Source organism: Culex pipiens, chromosome 2 (genome assembly GCF_016801865.2).
Source record: "Culex pipiens pallens isolate TS chromosome 2, TS_CPP_V2, whole genome shotgun sequence".
Lineage (NCBI taxonomy): Eukaryota > Metazoa > Arthropoda > Insecta > Diptera > Culicidae > Culex > Culex pipiens.
In genome coordinates this window covers 40,979,052-40,986,052 of record NC_068938.1, presented here as the reverse complement: position 1 = coordinate 40,986,052, position 7,001 = coordinate 40,979,052, and the positions used below count along the sequence as shown (strand labels likewise).

At 37.4% G+C, this 7,001-nt stretch overlaps 1 protein-coding gene across 3 annotated transcripts in view; it reads left to right on the top strand.

Annotated features, from left to right (window-relative positions):
• The first annotated feature begins 1,712 nt into the window (after nt 1-1,712).
• The window catches only part of LOC120420360 (putative mediator of RNA polymerase II transcription subunit 26), a 48,692-nt gene continuing 43,403 nt past the window's right edge, over nt 1,713-7,001 (top strand). For all 3 annotated transcript variants that reach the window (XM_039583377.2, XM_039583370.2, XM_039583364.2), the window contains exon 1: nt 1,713-1,850. The gene's annotated coding sequence lies outside the window, so the exon portion shown is untranslated. The remainder of the gene's footprint in view (nt 1,851-7,001) is intronic.

Sequence of the window (7,001 nt, the reverse complement as noted above, 5' to 3'; positions counted from 1 at the left end):
GGTCAAGGTACATACAAAATTATGGTATGCCAGATATTGAAGTGATATCATGTAAATTTTATCATATTTTTTTATGTTTTTTAAAGGGGCTGAATTTATTAACTATGAACTTATTTATGATCATATTTAAATGTTTTCACAAAGTTGTTGTTTTTGTCCACCATTTCCAACTGATTGAATTTCGCAAAATTGAAACCACATTTAACGCAGATCACGGCCATCAATAATCTGAAACAAATCCAGATTTCGCTTCGCTTCGCTTCGCTAGGAGACGGTGATTTTAGCGGATTGCAGACTGGATTTTCGCCATGTGATGTGATGATTGTCTAAGCCCAAGTTGCCTAGGAATCGATAATTGGGAATAGAACCAATTCCACCTGAACCAGATTCTCACCACCATGGCAGCCGTCCATTGCCGGCCGCTCCCATCTCCACCGCGCACCAGGGATAAGGAAAGGGATGCGGAAGATGGGATGTGTTGATGCTCCACTTTTTTCAGAGTATTAAGGGAAAATCTCCACGGTATCCTCAAGTAAGTTTCGCTTGGAGTTGGACGGTTTTTGGGAAGGTGAATGGTCTGAGGAGCCACCCTAGGCGAGTGGTAACGACCGTTGGCATTGTTGTTCGAATTCTTCGTGTGTTCTCATTTCTAATGGGAATGCTTTCAATTCTTCTCATCTCTTATTGGATGAATTCTAGCAGTCGCCCAGGCTATTTATAGCGAGGTAATGTAGGTTCATTTCAAATGCGCCTGCATGCATGCAATGCAATGCATTCTTGTATGTTCTGATATTCAACTTGCATTCAACTTTATTCTCGTCCGTTTCTTGGATTCAACTATATCAGTCTAAGTCCTACTAAAGCTACTAATGCTCCACGGTAAAGTGGAAAGCATTTTGCTTGCCAATCTTAAGGTCAGGGGATCGAACCCCGCCGTGAGCTGAAGTTTTTTTCATTAATTCCAAATTCAATGAGTCCAGAACTTTCTCAAATCCAGATTTGATCCACTAATTACAAAAGACTAAACAAAATTAAAAAAATAACTCACAAAACAACGATTTTTTCAATCAATCTCTTTGGTCGGTTTAGAATTGTCAAACTGAATAGCTCAAAGCTAACTCGAACCCGGTACACACACGAAGCTTGACATAAACAAATCTGACAACTTCCAATTTATAAGTATAAAAATTCATTAAAAAAATATATTTTGATTTGAAAATCTGCCATACCATGAGCGTTGAAAGCCTTGAAACGCTGGTGCAATTTTGACAGTTTGAGCTGGTGTGAAAACGGCGACAGAGCTCGCACCACACAGTTTGTGAATGGCGCCTAAATTGCAAACGCTTCATTGAGTGAAATTCTCATTCACAAACCCCTTGTTTGCAATGTTACCAGATTTTTCTGAAAGATCTGTAAATTGAAAGCCCAGCATCTGCAGTACAGACTCTTTATGAGAGTCGGGATGATAATTGTATCCAATTATTTCTAATTATAAATTTATCGAAATATTTCTCTTCAAATCTTTTCTATGTAAGCATCAATAATGATTTTTTTGTAATTTTATGAATGAATAACTTTATTACAGAACTTTGCGATTTTTCTGCAGCAAATTTAAATGCCCACCAGATGACTGATGGACTTTGACAGCTGAGTCGCGCGCCCTCTCTCCCTCTCGCCCAGAAAACCATCCACCGCGAACACACACGGTCGCCATTTTGTGGTTTTTGGGCGTTTATCTCGCTCTCCCCGTCAGTCGTCACTGTCACTGTATTCGATTCGATTCGATCTGAAGTTGTTCGATTTTCCTGGCCCCCCGAAAGTCTTTGATTGCTTGCTAATTTGCGCTCCAGGTAATTGCCGTGAGGTGTCAAGTGCTTCGTCGAAGGGTTGGGCATCGCGGAATGTTGGAGTTTCCCCGGGAAAGTGTTGGAAAAGTGCGAAAAATTCCATAATTGGGTTGTGGGAATCTTCTACTTCTTTCCTTTTTCCCCTCGTTTGCTTTTCGTGTTTCTCTCCCGTACCACCCTCCTCCCCCTGCTCTCGTACGGTTTTGGTCGTTTTCTGTGGTGGGATTGCAACAAACAGTGTGTGCGTGAGAGGAGGGCACAAAAGAGAGAACAGGTGAGAGCGATTCGCTCGCCGCCTTCGTGTCAGCAGGAGCAGCAGTGTTGGCAGATTGGTGATGCTCTCGCCGGAGAGAGCGACTTGTGAATGAAAGAAACGGAATCAGAAGAGCACAACTCACAACTACTACGAGGCAAAAACAACAACACAGCGGAACAGCAGCAGCAGCAGTGGAAAAGTAACGGCAAGAAAAAGAAAACGGATTATTTTTGCACAACTACAAGCACGGAGAGAGCCAGTCGAGAAAAGAGTGGAGATTGTTGATGACGATTTGGAATTTTCTGCAGTTTTTCGGTTTAAAAGTTTAACATAATTTTAGGATTGACTAATTTATTAGCTAATTAATACGATTCCAACAGAAGCGGATAATGTAAGTAAACAAACTGAATTTATTTTTAATGCAATCGTAACTCAACAGTATGAGTCGATAAACAGGATTCATTCAAGTAAGAATCAATCAGGACTCTCATTTACATTTATCAGAATCCCATTGAAAGACAATGGAAACCAAAGACATTCAATTCCTTCCGGATGGAACCCATCTTTTGTCACGTTCCATTTGCATACAGTCAGCCGCAGTACCTGTGAATATCTCTCTCTTCGATAGAGTTTCGATTTACTACGCCACACGCTGTGTGTGTGTGCGTGTTTGTGCGCGGGATTGTTTTGTGTGTTGCTCAATCTCGCAGCGATTTCACGCACATCAACACAACCGCCACCACTCTGTGTTGCTGTTTGCCAGACAAACTGGTTTGTTGGTGAATGGGCTGCTCTGCGTAAATGTTGACTCTTTTTTTTCGAAACACGAACGCAGAAAATTCCTGTTGATGGTGGAAAATGGTGAAAAAGATAGTACCTATTGAAAGAGCAACTGTTATTGATTTTCATGCTACAAGCCTTTGTTAGCATCGATGTTAATTGCTGCTTTAAAAGTTTAAGAAAGACAACAAACTTAAAGGTCTTTTAAAAATGAAAATGTAGAGGACTTCTGGTTTTGAGCTTTAGCTTGAGAGACCACCCATGGTTGTCCTTTTCCATTGCTGAACAGGACCGTAACATCCTATAAGCACAACCCATCAAGTTCTTCAACGATCTAGTGGTGTTTCCCTTATCAAAAGCATGCTTGAATGCGCCAAAATAGTAGAAACACAAAGGTCGCGAAAACTCGAAACCTGTGTTAAAAGATAGAAGCCATTGACCACCAACGGTGCCCGCCATGTCAATTAGTAGATCTCGGGGAGAAGATACAGGTATGTTATTAAACTTAGGTTGCTACTAAGGGTGGGCTCTATACGATGTTCACACCCGCATAAGTGCAAAATCAAGACCCAATAATCGAAAAAAAGCTTTTATTGTATGATGTTGAGAATGTCCCCGATAGCCGGTTGTGGAAATATAGAACCAAAATTATATGAAATTAAAGGTGATATCTTGACTTTTTTTTGATAAGGTCCTATAAACAAATGTAAACATTGAGTGTATCCCGCTTACTCCGATGGAGTTTGACATAAGGTGTGAAAGGGATACACTCAATGTTTACATTTGTTTATAGGACCTTATCAAAAAAAAGTCAAGATATATTACACTCAGCCCCCGGCGGTTGGTCACTTTTTCGTTTGACACTTTTTTAGTTTGTACTTTGCTGTAATTACCTCCTTATTTTATTGAGATTCCAGAAATATTATCTTTATAAAATATCTCCAAAACGAAGCACATCCTAAACGACATATTCACCAAAAGTACAATCAGTGAAATAAAATTATTTTTGCTGTCATGGTTAACAGTAAAAGGGAAATTTGAGGATTTCAATAAAGTGTATGCAAAATTCCATTTAAAGTAGTTTTTCAACATTTTGTATTTATAATTCCATAAAATTATAAAACATGGTCAATCGTCAATCGTTCATTGTCGTTTAATTAAAATTCAGAAGATTTGAATCGTAATAGTGTTTTCTTTCTTTGAAGTTTAAAATAACGTACTTCCACTTTTTAAAAGTTTTGTTTAGCAAAGAAAAAAATATTTATGTATTATTAAATGCTTAATACAACACATTGTATAATCCATAGCATGCTACTGTAACAGTCAAAGCTATTTTGATGGAAATTCACAACTAATTCACTGAATTTCGTAAGACTAGTTTTAAATATTCCATGTCCACAACTGCTTTCGAAAGGCCCGTTTAAAAATCTTGTTACGTGCTTGAAATTAAAAATCAAAGTTTCACCAAATTTGACAAAAAACTATATCAAATTTCGCCACATTTCACGGTATTTACCAAATTAATGTAAATTTGGAAGCTGTAATTTTGGAAGGTTGAATTTTACCTCTTGTATGATGTAATTTTAACTCAATTTAGACTGAAAAAGTTACATTACACCAGAAAAATGGTAAAATTACACATTTCCATAGGTAAAATTACGCCTTTTTTCTGACATAAAAGATGGTACCCCTTCCCAGATGTAATATTACCATGATTTTTTTTTTGCCAAAAATGCGTAAAATATCAATGAATTTTTGAAAAACAAATTTTTATTTAAGTTGAACGTTTCCGATGTGTAAAAAATTAAAAAAAAAAGAAGGTTCTTAGGACAAAAGTGCCTAAGAAAAACTTACAAAACCATGCATCCACTATGATAGGCTTATGCTTTGGAATGTTCCCTTCAATATTTTGTACTCGGCCGAATAAAAATGTCTGTGTGGATGTGTGTAGGTGGGTGGACAAAAAAATTGTCACTCGATTATCTCCGGACTGGATGAACGGATTTTGACCGCATTAGTCTTATTCGATCCGTCTTGGGGTCCCATAGATCTCTATTTAAAATCAGCAAGTTTAGTTAGGTACTTAAAAATTTTATGCTTAAAAAACGATTTCGGCGTATGTCCAGAAGATTTTAAACGCACTTAAGTGTTATTTATACACTTTTTGGGGACCGGATCTCAGATATTTCGATGAAAATGATGTCCGGGTCTCTAATGCGACACTTAGTTAGATCGTTAGTTATATAATTGAAATACCTTTCAAATGAGCCTAAAAGATCAAAGATCTGACAACCCTATCAAAAATTATTAGCACTTAAGGGGTTACATACATGTAGAAAATCACAAAATTTCATATTACAGAAAATTTATTAAATCCACTTAAAAGATGGTTTTCAATCACTCCTGAAAGTTTCATGAAGATATTTCATGATTTAACTGAGTTAGAGACGATTTAAGCTCAGAATTTTGCCATGTTCAAAGCCAACTGTCTAACTTTCTGAGCGTTTTTCTCTGAACACCAAGTTGATTTACGGGTGCCACGATATCTCGAGATGGGATGGACCAAATTGGCTGAAATTTTGGGTGAAGACTCCCAAGACATGTCCCGTGTGCATGACGAAGCCCGATTTTGAAATTTTGAATTTTCAAAAAATACAAAAATCAAAAACTGTCGATTTTTTATATGAAAAACAGAAAAATATTTTTATCTTTTTTAAAAATAAACTTTTTGAAAATCGGCCTTCGTCATGCACACGGGACCGGTTTAATGAGTCTTCACCAAAATTTTGAGCCGATTTGGTCGAAGCAATGTTGAGATATCGTGGCACCCGTTTTCTAAAACTGCTAACTTCAAATAGCTATATCTCGGCAATGATACAACCAAATGTCTTCAAATTTGTTTTGTTAATAGATGAAAATGTATATTTTAATGATTTTAAGTTTAATTGTGTGCTCAAACCAACCTCTGACATTTTTGCCGATTTACATGTATGTTACCCCTTAAGGGTTATTTATACACTTTTTGGGGGCCGGATCTCAGATAATGTGATAAAAAATATTGTCTGAATCTTCCATGCGAACTATCGTTGGATAGGGTTTTTTATCAGACCTTGCCGATAAGCCAGAAATATTGATGGTCTGCAAACCCTATCTAAAGAAATGACATTGATAAAATTGATTTGTTAAACATGTCATGGGGGAATGTTGCTATTTTTACTGAATGTATTGACTTTATGAATGTGAGGAAGCCAAACCTAAAGGTGGATTAAGTAACGTTTTTTAAATTAAACAATTATCGTATAAAGTGGCATGGTTAATTTTTTTACAAAACAGTATTAAAACAAGATTATAAATGAATTCATAATTCATTTTTTTAGAACTTTAACAAAATATAAACAAATCATGAAGTTTGCCAAAATTTTCAAAATCAATATAATTGTGTTGCGATTCCCATTGGCGGTTCATTTCATTAATTTTTGGTGAAAGTTCAACTTTTGTGTTTCAATTTGAATTTATTTGATACTTTTCTTTATTTGTATGGACCCAACAAACGAATTAAAACTGACATACTTTTGCAGTTTAATCTTTCGTATGCACCATGAACAATCACTAAAGCCTATGAAGGTCGTTTAGTCAGGACCAAATCTACTGGAAACCCTTCTCTTTCTAGTTTAATACTTTGTTTGGAATGCTTATTCAGATGTCATATTGTTGCTCTTTTAAGAATCTCAAATATGAACATGAAATTTTCCGAATCACGTTGCATTTCTTGATCGGTATCATGCACAAAACGCCCCACATCTTATCACTCGATGCGAAAGTCGACAGAAACCTTCTAGCAAACCACCAGCGACCATCCATCGTCCAGTCCAGGTGGCTCAACACAAAGAGAACCATCGTTTCCCCCAAAATCAGTCCTCATCAACCAGAGCCACCCCGCAATCGCCTGTGTCTTTGTGCCGTCCCCACCGCTCTGTAACGCCTGTAGTTGTGCCACTTTTGCGCGGACGTGGCGCGCGTATTAGTTCATCAACAACATCGCGGCGGCGGAACACTAATCGCACTCCTTAGTACCAGCAGCTCGTCGTCAGTCGGAGTGACAACTAGTCGCAGACTGT